The sequence below is a fragment of the Peromyscus eremicus genome, chromosome 8b, assembly GCF_949786415.1.
Source record: "Peromyscus eremicus chromosome 8b, PerEre_H2_v1, whole genome shotgun sequence".
Lineage (NCBI taxonomy): Eukaryota > Metazoa > Chordata > Mammalia > Rodentia > Cricetidae > Peromyscus > Peromyscus eremicus.
The window spans coordinates 40164894-40180761 of record NC_081424.1 but is presented as its reverse complement, the minus strand read 5'-3'; the positions used below and the strand labels follow the sequence as shown (position 1 = coordinate 40180761).

Here is a 15868-nt window from a genome sequence, read left to right as displayed (position 1 = left end):
GCAATGCTATGTAGATTTTATGTAGCCCCTGATATATTATGATGAGGTCATAAACTCTGTTTCCCACTCTAAAAAGACTGATAAACACAGTGTTATCCTGATATAGAATATAACGGTAAATAATAACTAAAAAATCCATAAAATACATTATCAATCTTCTTTAACATTGAGATGGTTGTGAAAAACAGGGACAGAATGAGATGCCATTATTTGCTGGGAAAAGTCAAGGACTAGAGGAACTAAATGGGAAATGGAGATTTGCACTGGAATATGGAACAGAAGGAGGTATTCCTGGAAAATTTGTTAAATATACACAGAATTTATGACTCAAATAATTTTAATACACCTACAAAGATTTTGTAATTTGACATCTGTCATATGATGTCAATAATGGAAAAAAACAAATTGAAAGGTATATAATAATTTGATACACTAACTTTGTAACTTTTAAATATGTGAAATGGTCCAAAATACAAAAATTTTTAAATTATTATAATGTGGTTGCAAAATAAAATAATGCAAATCAATGATTAAGTTTGGAATTTAGGGAGAATAAGCAAATTAAATCAAAATAATTAGAATTCAATTAGTAAACAGTCCAATTGATGATTCAGAAAATAGGAAAAGTAAATCATATTAATACAATCACAACCTGTAACTTTCAAAAAGGTCAGTAATATTTAAAAGCATCTTTTTAGATTTTGTAGTATACAGTGGAGCTTTGCAAAGAAATTCATTAACAGATGTCCATGACTGATTTTGATAATGGCATTAAATAATTTCAAAGGGAGAAAAGATACCATTTTATAAAGTAAGTTAGTAGGACAGCTGCACTTCCATATGAAAATGAATGATCATAAACTGAATGTGATGGTTATTCTCAGTTGTCAACCTGACTACATCTGGAACTAACTAAAACAAAATCATCTATGCACATCTGTGAGGAATTTTATTTTAATTTTTCTAAATTGAATCATGTGCAGTGGGAAAGACTGCTTTTAATACATATCTTTTGAAGTGTGAAAATCCACTTTCAACCTGGGCCACATTTTCTGGTGGTCACCTATATAAGGATGTGGAAGACGACGGAAGCTTTCATCATTTTGCCTTCCTGTGGTGACTCTTGCTGGCAAGTCTATTCCTTCAATGGCATTAGAGCCCATTTCTTTGGATATTCGTCATATACTGAAGACCCACTGAGACATCCAGCTTCCTTGACTGAACAACTACTGTATTCTTGGACCTACTTTTGAAGACAGTCATTGTTGGGAGTAGCTGGAGCACAGCCTGTAAGACAGTCTAATAAATTCCAAGTATATATTAACTCTCTATATATTCATTCTATAAGTTCTGTTCCTCTTGAGAACCCTGACTCATACACCGAAGTCATGTAAAATTATGGAAAATTTTTAATTAATTTAAAATGGATCATAGATGCCTTCTGTGGCCACCGCTGGATCGCAGTCGGCAAAATGAAGTTCAATCCCTTCATGACTTTTGACCGAAGTAAGAACCGCAAATGGCATTTCAATGCACCTTCTCACATTTGGAGGAAGACCACGTCTTCCCCTCTTTCCACAGAGCTGAGACAGAAGTACAATGTTCCATCCGTGCCCATTTGAAAGGATGGTAAAGGTCAGGTTGGTTGAGGACACTACAAAGGCCAGCAGATTCACAAAGTGGTACAAGTGTATGGAAAGAAATGTGTCATCTACATGGGAAACTGCAGCAAGCAAGGGCTAAATGGAACAACTGTCTACGTGGGCATCCAGCTCAGCAAGGTGGTTATCACCAGGCTAAAGTGTGACAAATAGCACACACAAAAAAAGTCCTGGAAAGGACAGCCAAGTCTCGACCAGTAGGAAAGAAGATGGGCAAATACAAGGAAGAAATGATTAAGAAGATGCAGGAGTAGGGTCATCTCAAACACCACTTTCATTAAAGACTGCTTAAGTTAAAAAATGGATCCTAGATTGTAGACGAATTTCTAAATGGTCTTATTAAGTAAGAAGCACAGAGCCAAATACAGGGGTGAAAGCCGTAGAGACCCAAGGAATAGTGATAGCCATCAAATAACCTTAGCTCACCACGCTGCCATAGCTTCCCAAGAGAGCCAGCTTCTTCCGGTCTAACCTACGCCTTTATTGCCTTACCATTCTACCTTCTCATTGGCTCTTAGCCCAGCCACCTCACTTCCTTGTCACTGCCTGTCTATACAGACCTCCAGGTCTCTGTGGTGGGTACTGGGATTAAAGGTGTGGGTCATCATGCTTGGCTGTGTCCTTGAATGCACAGAGAATCTGCCTGCCATGTGATCAGATTAAGAGTATGTGCTACCACCGCCTTGCTTTTGTTTATGGGTAGCTACTATGTACTCTGACTCCAGGCAAACTATTTATTAACATACAAATAAAATATCACCACATTTCAGCACAAATAAATTATCACCACATTTCCAGGAAGCAGAAAGGTATATAAGGCATGAGGACCAGAAACTAGAGCCTTTTTTAAGCTTTTAGATTTTAGCAGCAGTTCAGCTGAGATCCATTCAGGTGAGGATTCAGAGGCTTCCAGTCTGAGGATTCCTGGAAACAGGATCCGTTGAGAAGTTAGCAAGTGAGGTTGGATGTGGCGTGTTCTGTCTCTCTGATCTTTTAGCGTTCACCTCAATATCTGGCTCTGGGTTTGTTTTTATTAATACAACCTTTTAAGATTCACATTACACTAGACAAAATGTAAGAGGTAAGTATTTGAGAAATGAGGAGGTAGTCCTTTGTATTAAATCACTTGCTTAGCAAGCCTGACCACTTGAGTTTGTATCCCAGAAACAGATGTTAAAAAGACAGATGCAGTGGTTCTTGTCTTAATCTCAGCACTTCTAAGGTGATATTGGAGGTGAGACTGGGAATCTCCCAAAAGCTTGGTGGACTGGCTATCCTGAAATATGCAGCAAGGGAGAAGAAACAAGAAGAAAAATTCTAACTCAAAAGAGGAGGAAGTTGACATATATATATGTAGCAGGAATCTTAGAGAGTCTTATTAATAAAATCAAACCCGGGGCCAGTTATAGGGGTGAAATGCTGGATGGTTAGGAAAAGGGCTAAGCAAAGGAGATTAGATTTAAGGTTCTTGTTTTTTAAAAAAAAAAAGAAAGAAAAGAAAAGAAAAAGATAATTACTAGTTTTAAATATTTTACATTGGATTGGATTGTTTTATATTATATACAAATTATATATATTGAAATTGATATTGTTAGAAAAGGCTATATGTATATTTCTAATTGTATTTATACCATTCATTTAACAATGTAATGCAATTTTCTGATCCTTGAATGTTATTATTACCAACTATTAGGATATAAAGAAATGAAAGTTAGTAGTTAGACATTATAATAGAACTTGTAGTCATATTAGGTATATTTTCAAGATTGAGCAGATATATTTTAGATAGACAGGTCATCTTCCAACCCTTCAGAGATCTACAGAATATGGCATTTAAAATGTTTTAATAACTTAGAAAATTTTTCTTTTTGTTATGGCTGTGAGACATGTGGCTCCTGGCAGTACCAATCTACTTCAGAGAAAATATGGGCATTGAAGAAATTGCGTATGGAGTTAACTTTCATTGTGGCAAAAGTTAGCTGCTGGACAACAAAGTATCCTCGAATCAACTGCTGACAACAGGACAAAATGGACAGACAGGACACCAAACAAAAGACTACTGATTCTTGCCAAAACAAGTGTGGTTATGGCTTTATCAAAAGGCATCTTCTAAGGCCAGGACAATATGGCACCATCTCTGAAGTGGCCTTCGCAATCCGGAAAAGGTACAGTGCCCTTTTCTTCAAAGGCAGCTGAGCAGGCAGTGGGCCGATGGCTTCTGATGTGCAATGGAACAGCAGCTGAAACAGTTATTCTTGAAGAGTAACTAAGCTCACGCCTCTCAATAGTAGACTGGCATTTAATAGAGGGATGTGAAGAACGAGATGCTGAGATGAAGCCACACACACACACACACACACACACACACACACACACACAAACATATATATATATATTAGAGAAGCTGCATTAATCACTGTTCATCACACAAACAAACATTTCTGTGAGGTCTAAGAAATATACTAATTTAAAATTATATATATTCATATACATGTATATGAATTTAGAGGCAGTTTGATACTCATAGAATAAAATACACAAATTGTCAGATGTAGAGAATTGATTGCAAGTACTTATTAACATATAAGTCAACTATATCACTGTCCTCATCAATGCTTAATGACTATCAAGGAAGAGGAGGACAAGATTCTACAAACCAAAGGTAGGGAGGAACCAGAGTCAAACAGTGTCTTCTGGACATGACAGGATCATCACACTCATGAAATTACAGGTGTTGTTACCTGCAGGAAAGTAACACAGGATCAAGAGAGTCAACTTTCTTACACAGAATGGAGTGGAACTCATGAATCACCAGCTTTATCTGAGGAGATACTGAAAGTTAATAGCTTCTGCTAGATAAAATGTCAGTTTTCGCCGGGCGGTGGTGGCGCATGCCTTTAATCCCAGCACTCGGGAGGCAGAGCCAGGCAGATCTCTGTGAGTTCGAGGCCATCCTGGGCTACCAAGTGAATTCCAGGAAAAGGTGCAAAGCTACACAGAGAAACCCTGTCTCAAAAAACCAAAAAAAAAAACCCAAAAACATATCAGTTTTCTTTAAGAGTGTCGTACCTGGTAGATCATCCATGTTTAAGTGAATGGCACCATAGCCTTGAAAAATGATCAGTACAAATTAAAATTGATGAGTTACTAAAAAAATAACAAAATGGACATGAAGTTGAAAAGTTGTGAGGGGCAAAGTGTATATTTTGTTTGAGATAGGGAAGGGAGTCAATGTTGACTGAGCTTAAAATATATTGTAATAATATTTTGTATTTAGCTGCCATTAAAAAGCTGATATTTAGCAAACATGTTTTAAAAGATCAATGTATTTTCCATTTTATAAAAATCTCTGTGTTCATATTAAAAATTTGTAATGGAATAGTTTTCAAATCAATAAGCTTACATTTTCTGACTTCCAATATTTTTATTTGTATTTTTCACATTTATTTTTTTTAACTAGTGAGTACAATGGTCCTAGTAAGTAAAATTATATTTTTCAAACAACAACAATATATATATATATATATATATTAATTCTCAAATAATTAATAAATATATTGTTATTTAAAAAATACTTTAAATGTCCAGAAGAAAAATCACTACTGAAAAGTGATTGACAGTTTGATAATATTAAACACATATAATCAGAAGCTATTTAACAATAGGATATATTTTGAGAAATACATTCTCCTTGTCCTGTCAAGGTGGGAAAATCCAAGTACCCTTACTCAAGCCTAGATGTGACAGTTCACTATATATTTCAGCAATATTATGGCTCAAGGTACTCCTTCTTTGCAATGCTCTGCAGTAAGTTGTACTGAACACTATGTAGTTCATCATAATTTATGATGAGAATTTTCATTTCTTAGCATAGAAAAGGCATAGAAGAAATATAATAGAAAACATATAACATAGTGTAGCTGTCTGGGGCATGTATGAATATAGCTTACAGCACTGTAAATCACTAAGTGAGGTGTGAGTGATTGAATAGGCCTGAGAATTCTGCATGCTATTGTAGAATTAAACAAAAAAACATTTTAGTAATGCTGAATTTTAAAAATCCTTCAATAATACAGGTTTCTTACGCACCTACATGTTTTACTTCTACACATTTTACTTGATCAAATTATTAATTTTTTTCTAACTTTTTGACTCAAATGTTTAATGCATGGAACCACTGCACAGCGGTCAAAGTACTTTTTCTCTGTGTTTTTATTCTATGACTTTCTTTCATTGAAGTTCATTTTTTAAATTAATGTCTTTAAAAAAGACTAAGCAAGAACATAGCATCTTGATTGCCAGGATCTCCATCATTGACATCTACAATCTCTCTCTGCGATGCTTCAGAAACATTGACACAGGGAGCTCTCATCACCAAAAGTGCCTTCCCTGGATTCCTCTGAAGGAGTTGCCTGAGGAAGTTCTTTCAAGAACTGTCTTTATAGGACTATATCTTGCTTATTATTCCCTTCCTTTATATGCAGAAGGGACATCACAAACTTTTCTCTCCATTAAAGGTAACTGCATTACTAAGGACTTAAACAAGCTTGTTGACATTTGCCAAAATCTCTTGTAATGTCTTGACTGTGAATTTCTTGTAGAGCCAGCCCCTATTCTCCTCGTATGGATTCCTTTTATTATGCCCTTCCTAAGATTATATTATATCTGTTCTTGTCCTGTCAAAATTTTATGGAACAATTGTGGATATTTGCAGTGCATTTTGTGGTCCACAAATATAGTTAGCAAACCACTCAACATTTCAAACACTCAATTTAAAGTATATATATATATATATATAACTATTCACATAAATGTGAAAAGAAATACCATTTAAAATACGTACAAGGAACACTCCATTTATTCATCAGTAGGACAATAAACAAACACAGTATACCAATATAGTGGATTAGAATTCAGTAACCAGAATAAATACACTACTGGTACTTATAAAACTTCAATCATTTTCAAAAACATTATGCTGACTTGAAGGAGGTAGAAAACTACACATACCATATTCCTTTATTTGACCCTTATCTTTCCATAGTTTCCTCTAACCCTGTCAACATGTTTTTTTAAGTGTTAAATGGAAAAAAAAGAGAGAAATAATCAATTCATGGTTTTAAATTATATGCCATCCTGAGTAGCATGATGAAATCTCATGCCATCTCTGTCCTTTATCTAGTATATTCACATGGCTGTGTAAGTCATCAGACTGACAATTATGTAATTTAATACCCATAAATCCTATAGTAGTGGTGCAGGGAGTTCAAACATGGACAAAGGAAAGTACAAAGGATTTTCCTTAAATAAAAAAATGGAAGTTCACACATTATATATAAATCATATAAATACATTACTTACTTAAAGAAATAACCAATATTTGTACAACTTTTAAAATAGAATATTGTTGTAAATATTTTGTTTTCTATCATTTACTGTGATTAAGATCTTATTGTGCCTAAAGTAAAAGATACGTTTCCTCATAGATATGTAACATCTAAGAAAGGAATGATGTACAGAGCTTAATATTATCCATGGTTTCAGGAACACATTGGGAGGCTTCAAGTGTTAACAAAAAAGAGTGAATTTTTTGTCATATTATTAATTCTATGGAATGTGAAATTAAATTATATGAAAGTGTAAAGATAACTAATTTAATTTTAGCATTAAAAGCAGATTAGTATTTGCTAGGTGTCAGCAAATGAGTTTTTACTGAGGGCTTTTGAAAAGAATACTTACATTTTATGGAGATAATCTAGTTAGTCTATTATTATATTAGACAGTTTAATAGAAGTAATTGAATATTACATTTTCATGTTCAATTAAAATTTATCTGTGTTAGCCTGTATTCTTAAAAGATCATTATCATACATTGTACAACATAGGAAAAGATCTTACATCAGCTTTGTTTTGGAAGAACACCGACTTTCAGAATTTCAGGGAATAAAGAAAATTTCACATTTGTGGCCTCACAGGGCTAAGCACAGACAGAATGGGGTTCAAAGGCATTATCCTTAAGCTAATCACATTCAAGTCATCACGAGAACCTCAAGACAGGTCAATAAGAAAATATCCTCTCTTCCTGAATGTCATGGCATATTTCATGGCCATCTGAGTGCTCAAAAAACATTGGATACAATGTAAATTGATTTTTATTTAAGCTCAATTGCATTAGCAAAAGTAATCAATGACAGTAGTAAACTCTTCCCACAAACTGAACAGGAAGACACCACAACTACCTCCAGCTTCACTGCCAATGTAGTCAACATAATATGTATTTTTCAAAAATACCATTTTAATGAGCAATAGTGACTTACCACAACATCGTATCACTGGTATTGTAGTTCATGTAAATTGGTTGATTTATTAAGCCGATTCATGGGCTTTCTTCCCTTCCTCTTTGGCAAGCCTATTGATGTCATACCAGAAGGTGCCATGCAAGCTTCCAGAGGGAAGCAACCAACAGTCTTACCCATCTAGGACACCTATTAACCTCAACATTAACTTGCATGGAACAATAACCCTAATTGCAGGAGTAGCATGTATTCCTTGGTTGTAACCAAGAACTGTCTATTTTCACCTAAAATCTGCTCAACTAGACTAAAAGCACACTTGGTACTGGAAACGTAGACAGCTACTCAGTGCTGGTGAAGTCATGGATCTAGGAGGAGAGCCTACAACCACAACTTTCCTAAACCAGAGTGATCTCTCACAGAAGTTCTAAACAGTGTCCTTATAATTACAGATAAGTATAATCCTTACCTTTCCATTAAGGTTTTAACAAAGAAGTCCAAAAACTATGTGCAAACTCTTCTCTGTTCAATTTCTTTCTTTCTTTTCTTTTTTCCCCTTCTTCCTTTCTTCCTCCCTTCCTACCCCCCTCCCCCTTCCCTCTCTCTACCCCTCCCTCCCTCCTTCCCTTCCCCTCTTTCTCTCTCTCTCTCTTTCTTTCTTTCTTTCTTTCTTTCTTTCTTTCTTTCTTTCTTTCTTCCTTCCTTTCTTTTGTGGGTTAAAGTAGAATGAGGGAAAAGAGTATGCCAGCTGAGTGTGGTGGTCCTGCTGAGACTCTAGCAATTGGGAGTCTTAGGCAAGAGGACTGATGCATGTTTGTAGCCACGTTGGACCGCATACTAACAGATACAAATGGAAAATCTCTCTATAAAGATAAATAAATACCACTTTAACCAGGATTGTTATTCACCAAAAAATAATCTGTTATTTTTTCTTCTTTCCTGTGTTTGTGATATAATAATACATACTTACAGGTTTTTTTTTCCAGTTAGGTGTTGACCATGACTACTTAGGCAATTCAGTCTATGGCTGTTGGGACTAATATGTTCCAATAAAGCTATGACTGTGGCTCAAAACATTCGTAAACGATGATGTAATGTTACATAGTGAAAAACTGTGCATACTTGGAATGGATTATGAGGGAACGTGATGCTTCATGGGATCATGTACATGTTTAAATCACTGGGATTTTTCAATGTACTTTTATTACTGCCTTTGTGATTATTTCAACTAATCAACATTGAAAAACGGGCACAATGATCAGATAATTTAATTCAAAATTTCTCATGCAGAAAGAATGATAAACATTATTTTGTTAAGTCACTATGCTTTCCTGTTGACTGCAATTGCACATCTTTTCTGCTGTGATTTAGAATCAAAAGCACATGTGAGTTACATGCATACTTAAAAATCACAGAGCCAAAAAAGACCGTGAAAGTACATAATTGTTTTGGATTATTTACCAGGTGATTTGCATTGATCCATATGTTATAAAAGTTTTAAAATATTATCATCAATATTCTACCATGTTCAAACATTTGGTGAAACTATGAAGTCTTGGAAAACTGTTCATGTGTGTAATAAATTTGAATTATTCAGTATAAAGTTGGGGAATAAGTTGTTAGTGAGGATTTATTGGTGTTCAGTGCTCCATGCATCAAAGATTGAGATAAATTGATGTAAAGACTGGCTAGATTATTAGGAGTTATGAAGAATGATGCAAAGATACACAATTTTAGAAAATTTTAGTAATACTAATAACTGCTTACCCAATGTAGAGAGTAACATGTCATATTGAGTAATCATTTTAATATCAATGTCACTACAAGATCTCTAGATGGCTAAAATTCCTGTCTATAATTCTCTTCTTTGAATTCATGAATCTGGACAGACATCCTAGAATTCACTCTCCCTGCTAATGATGATTGGTTTAAGAGAGCTAGTCACAGGGGAAACAAAACAAAACCCTGAATCAATCATGGGGATATGTCTAAAAGGAATGATAAGTAATGTTTTTGACCTTTCTGGAAACACTAGAGAGGAGTCTTAGGAAATGGGGGTTGTTGGCATGGTCCTTGCCATTTGGGAAAATGAGGAAAGAGGAACATAAGTTCAAAGACAAAATAGACAGCATTAAACAGGCTGAATAGGTTATATTGGAAATATGTAGCTATATACACATACACATATGCATGTAACAACGATTGATGAAAAAAGAGGCCATTAATTTGAAAAAGAGTTGTGAGGTATATGGGAGGGTTTAGAGGGTGAAAAGTAAGGGGAAAATGATGACTGTATTTTATTTATTTATTTATTTTATTTATTTTTTTTATTTTTTTTGGTTTTTTCGAGACAGGGTTTCTCTGTGCAGCTTTACGCCTTTCCTGGAACTCACTTGGTAGCCCAGGCTGGCCTCGAACTCACAGAGATCCACCTGGCTCTGCCTCCCGAGTGCTGGGATTAAAGGCGTGCGCCACCACCGCCCGGCTATGACTGTATTTTAATCTCAAGAATAAAAGAAATATTTTTTTAAAAACCCAGCCTGTGCTACAAGGCCAGAATTGGCAGGATACTGAGATATTGGACCAACATTAAAAATAAAAGACCAGGAATCCAGCTTAGTGGTAAATTTCTGTTTTGCATTCATGAGGCCCATTGAATCATAATGAGAGAAAGAAGGAGAAAAAGAGACAGAGGGAAAGAGAGAGAGAGAAAGAGAGAGAGAGGGGGAGGAGAGAGAGAGAGAGAGAGAGAGAGAGAGAGAGAGAGAGAGAGAGAGAGAGACAGTTGAGGGGGAGAATGAATACTATATCATTATATCCTTGGAGTAAACAAATCATTAGCTTTTTGAGACTGAAAAATTACTTCAAGTTCCCAGCCTCTTATACATAAACAAGTTTCAAAAGTAGCTCAGTTCTCCAACTATTTAGTCTTCAGAACCCACTTTAGAGGTCTTCTTAGAGACTTCCCAACAGGGTTAAAAATTGTTACAAATAAGTGACTTTCTTTCAATCCATTTCAAAGGAGGAAATGTTTGTAAGAATTTAGTAGAATGTGCTATTTATTCACTTATTTACTAACTTGAATAACTTTTATTAGAGCAGGAAACTCCTGGGTTTGTTTTAGGTCATTAAATTGTTTACATATTTTGATTATTTGCATTAATGAAATTGAGGAAGCTATGCATCAGTGTAGGATCAATGTTGCTTTGTATCTGTTTTGACACTGGAAAGAATTTGAAGCTTATTTAATTTAGGAAGCTATGAGTGATAGTTCTGCGGAAGAGTTGCATTTTAAGATAAGGTGACCAGAAATGCAGACCAGACCTGGTTTACACTTAGAGTTTATGTATTTCCACGAAAGTGCTAAAAGTTCACACCCTGTTTGTTAGAGGTTGTTTGTACTATTACTTCTGATTTGTATAAGGGTAAAGTGAGCCAACTTGACCATTTCTATTTAGAAACTTCAAAACAAGTGTGAGTTTCCCTGTGCTTCGTTTATTCCCAACATGGTAAACACGTGCTGGGGTGAAGGGACCACTAACTCTGCCCTTGTATTGTCAACCATCGCATTTCAGTGAACTGCTGGAATAGTCACCTCTTCAACAAGCATCAGCAGAGTAGACTAAACCAGAACTTTTATTGGTTGATGCACCTAGATTAGAGTTATTTTTCTGCATCATAATTTAGTCTACCCCGATAAAAAGATTATTGCATCAATTATTCAAGACAAGAGTCTTACTTCAGGTCTTCTAAAAATTTATTCCCTCAGTCCAATTAATTTTTTATGTGCAGATTGCTTTTTATCATTAAAAGAAACTAGCGGGGATTTGAAGAAGACAATATGTGACAAACCAATTAATTATTGAAGACAACATATCACTGGCAGTTAAATATCAATGAGAAGCTAAGAATCAGTCTTAATTTTAATGCCATGACAGTTTCATAAAATTAAGAATCATACACCTGGATTCATGGAGTTAATTAAAACAAATTTTACAAGCTGGATGTTTTCTTCTTTTAGAATTATGAGCTCACATTATTGTTCCATTTTAAATGAGCCAATTTATATATGGAGAAATCTATTTCTTTCCATGCATTTGGGTATATGATTGTGGTGTGTATGTGTTAGTTGTATATAGTTCTGCCTGTGTGAGAGACAAAAACACTAAACATTGGGTATACAGTTCACTTTCTGCCTAATTCTCTTGAGACAGCTTCTTCCATTGAAGCTGGAGCACAGCTGTCAATCAGCAAGCACCCGTAATTCTCCTGCCTCTGATCTCCACATAAGTGTGGTTACAAGCTTACATGACTTTAAAATAATTAACTGGGTTCTGGGATTCAAACTCAGATATTAATGCTTGACCAGCAGGCTCTCTTACATATGGAGCCATCTTTCCAGCCCCATTTCTTTACTATCTTAATCTATTATTTAATTATATTTTCAATTTAAAGATTTATTTAGCTTTTTCATACAGTGTATCTTGATCATATATGTTTCCCTACCCCAGTTCTTTACAGGTCCTCTCCATACCCCACCCACTCAACCTCATGTTTTCTCTCTCTCTCTCTCTCTCTCTCTCTCTCTCTCTCTCTCTCTCTCTCTCTCTCTCTCAAAAATGAAAGCAACAACAACAAAAACAAGTTTAATGAATAATTTAAGAAGCTGAATACATAGCACATTTTGTCAAAAAAATTCTTTACATCTTTATCTTACAAGGGAACTTTTTTTTTTTTGAGGATCTTAAAATATTACCTAGAAATCAAACTGTGTGTAGGATTTATGAGCCACATTGGGGGCTGGAGAGATGGCTCAGCATTCAGAACTATTAGTTTTTTTCAGAGATGGCTCAGCATTTAGAACTACTAGTTTTTTTCAGAGGACCTGAATTTAATTTCCAGTACCCATAATGGGTGGCTTATAGCCTCTTGTAACTCTTCCTCCAAAGGTATCCAATGCTGCCTTGCAAGGTTACCTGTCCACATGTGGCATAAACACACACACACACAGACACACACACACACACACACACACACACGAACAAAAAAAGCACACAACACACTAATAATAATAATAATGTTAAAAATAACCATATTCAACATGACAACATGTTATCACAACACTTCTATTTTTCAATTTCATAAAGTCATATAGTGCTCTGAGTATATTTATTATTGTAAAATGTTATATCCTCAGTATTTTTGCCTCTGTATCATCTTCTATGTAGCTAATCTGCTATATTTCACTCACATAAAATTCATTAGGCTATAGAATTTATGAATGAAAGAAGCCTAAACAGCAACACAGTAATTCTAGTTTCTGTCGCGTCCGCAAGGAAGACGCAACACCAGGCTCTTCTCCAAGCAGTTTATTCAGGAAGCTTGAGACAATTTTCTGACCCCGGGGAAAGCCATCTTCTCACTCTCTCTCCTCCTTCTTGGGGAAAGCCAGCCCACGCCCTTTATAGCCACTGGGCAATCAACCCCGTAGTGCCACGTGGGCAATGCCGATAGGGTCAGACATATGCAAGCAAGCCAGATTAGGTCCAGGTGCGCAGAAGCAAGCCAGATCCTAGCCTTAGCCAAATAAGGAGTTGTTTATCACAGAGAACACCTGCCATCGGGAAGGCAGGAGCCGGACGCCGGCGCCATCTTTGCGGCGTGGCCTGCATGGCTCTCTACAACTTTCAATGTATTTTGTCTATGAAATCTATACTCTTTCATTTTGTTAACAGATATTTGGAAGAATTAGCTTCAAGAAACCAAGGAAAGAGATAATATTTCATGAAGATATTAAATGTAGGTTAACATTTGAGTGTCTTGTCCAGCCTTAATATGAAGGGAGGTGCCTAGTTTTATTGTGACTTGATATGCCATGTTTGGTTGATATTCCTAAGAGGCCTGCCATTTTCTGAAGGGAAATGGAGGAGGAGTGGGTCTGGGGGAGAGGGGAGTTTGGGCCAGAGGGGCTGAGAGAAGAGTAGGGAAGGGGAAAATGCAGTTGGTATATAATATATGAGGTAAGAATAAATAAAAAATAAGAAAAGATTAATATAGAAAATTTTGTTGGCATCAAAATAAAATTATATCATTTATGGTCTTGTTTGATAAGTTTTAGTTTCAATTTATGAATGTTAAGAACAAAGAGAATAAAGTTGGAAGCATGATTGAGGAAAGACCAATTATACTAATTCACTAAAGTTAAATATCAAATTGTATAATTGGTTTAATATGTTCTTACAATACATATCTCAGGGCTGCGGAGGTACTTCAGTGGCTAAAGTGCTTCCTTCTTGATGTCAATGACCTGAGTTTGGATCATCAGAATACACTTTATGAGCTGTCATATCCATGTGCACCTAGGATCTGCGTGGTCTTAGATGGGACAGGAGGAGGCTGGGGTCATGTGCTCCTCCTTCCATGCTAGCAGTTTGGTGAGCTCCGGGCTCAGTTTCAGTTAGAAACTCTGTCTCAACAAATTAGGTGTGGTGTGTGGTAGTCAACTAGGATGCTGATGCTCTGGTTGCTCCTTCCTGGTGTGTTCAGCTGTAAATTTGAGACATCTGTATTTTCAGTATAATGGGTTGGTCGATTCCTATCCCTGCCCTGTTACAGTATGCTATTGTCTTGATTTTGATGTAAAATTAAATTTCTACCTACAATCATTTCTAGTCATATTTTGGTTAGATAGATATCCATGTCTGCCATTATTGCAATGTGTGGATGGCTGATACCACCCTGAAGGAATCAGAATCACGTGGAAGGGGGAGAGGAATGTGAAAAGCAAAGAAGTCTGGCACCACACCAATCAGAAATAAGGCAGAGAGAATTCATTCCAAGATTCTAGACAATTCTTTCAAATGAGACAAGACTGTCAGAGGTGAGCTCCACTCATATTGTCATAAAAATATCTTTAGAAAGCATATTCCAACAGTGACACAAAGGGGCGGGTACTTCATTAGCCCTACTACCATCTTTAGGGGCTATTCATTCCTTTCTGTCTCTTTTATATTAACTCAGACATAATTGTGTTTTCTGTGTCTCACTATTATATTCTATCTTCCCAAAAGATATTTTAAGACAAAAATTAATCACTTCATTACCTATAAGAAAAACTCTTCAAATATTCTGTTACTGTTTATATGACAAGGTTCAATTTCTTTTACTCAATTCTAAAGGTGTCTGGATTTTGCCTTCTCTTAGCAGATAGACTGGCTGGATTTTTATATTTTACTCATACTCAGATCTCTGTATGTTGGCATATGAATTGGTAGCATTTCTAGAAATTAGATATTTAATTAATTTGTTCCTGCTGTACCAAGGGAAGGCTCAGTGTGACTGGAGTGATTCCTTGTGCATTGAATAGTAACTGTTAAGTTACTAGTGCCAATGAACCTCACCTCAGACCATGTGCGCTGGTTACCTTTCTCATCACAGAGACAAAATACGTGACAGAAATAACTTAAGTGTAGATATTTTTGGTTCATGATTTTAGAGTTCCTCAGTCCACATGCAGGAAGGTGTTGTGAGCTGTTTATATTGTATGGAACAACATGGCAGAAACTCTACATATCATGCCCGGACCTGAATCAGAGGCTTGGCACACTCTTGGTAACCTCTTCCCATCAAACTTATGTCAAATCTGAGAATCCCACAGCTTTCCTCAAATAGTCACACCCTCTGGGAAATTAGTGCTCAGAATATCAGACTACGGAGGACAGCACAGTTTCAAGGCACCGCAACTACAGTTGATATTTCAACATACAAATCTGTACTGTACTCAGCTAATATTTATCCCTCAGAATTCAGACTATGAATTCTGGTGTACACAGGCCACTTCCAAAACTAATTCTGCATTGTTTCCAGCAGCAAGCATGGCACAGAGTTGGTAAAATGAGCCTTGTATTAGTTTCT

General features: G+C 35.9%; 1 pseudogene; it reads left to right on the top strand.

Annotated features, from left to right (window-relative positions):
* The first annotated feature begins 1472 nt into the window (after window positions 1–1472).
* LOC131918282 (large ribosomal subunit protein uL24-like) lies at window positions 1473–1915 on the top strand (annotated as a pseudogene).
* Window positions 1916–15868: the final 13953 nt, after the last annotated feature.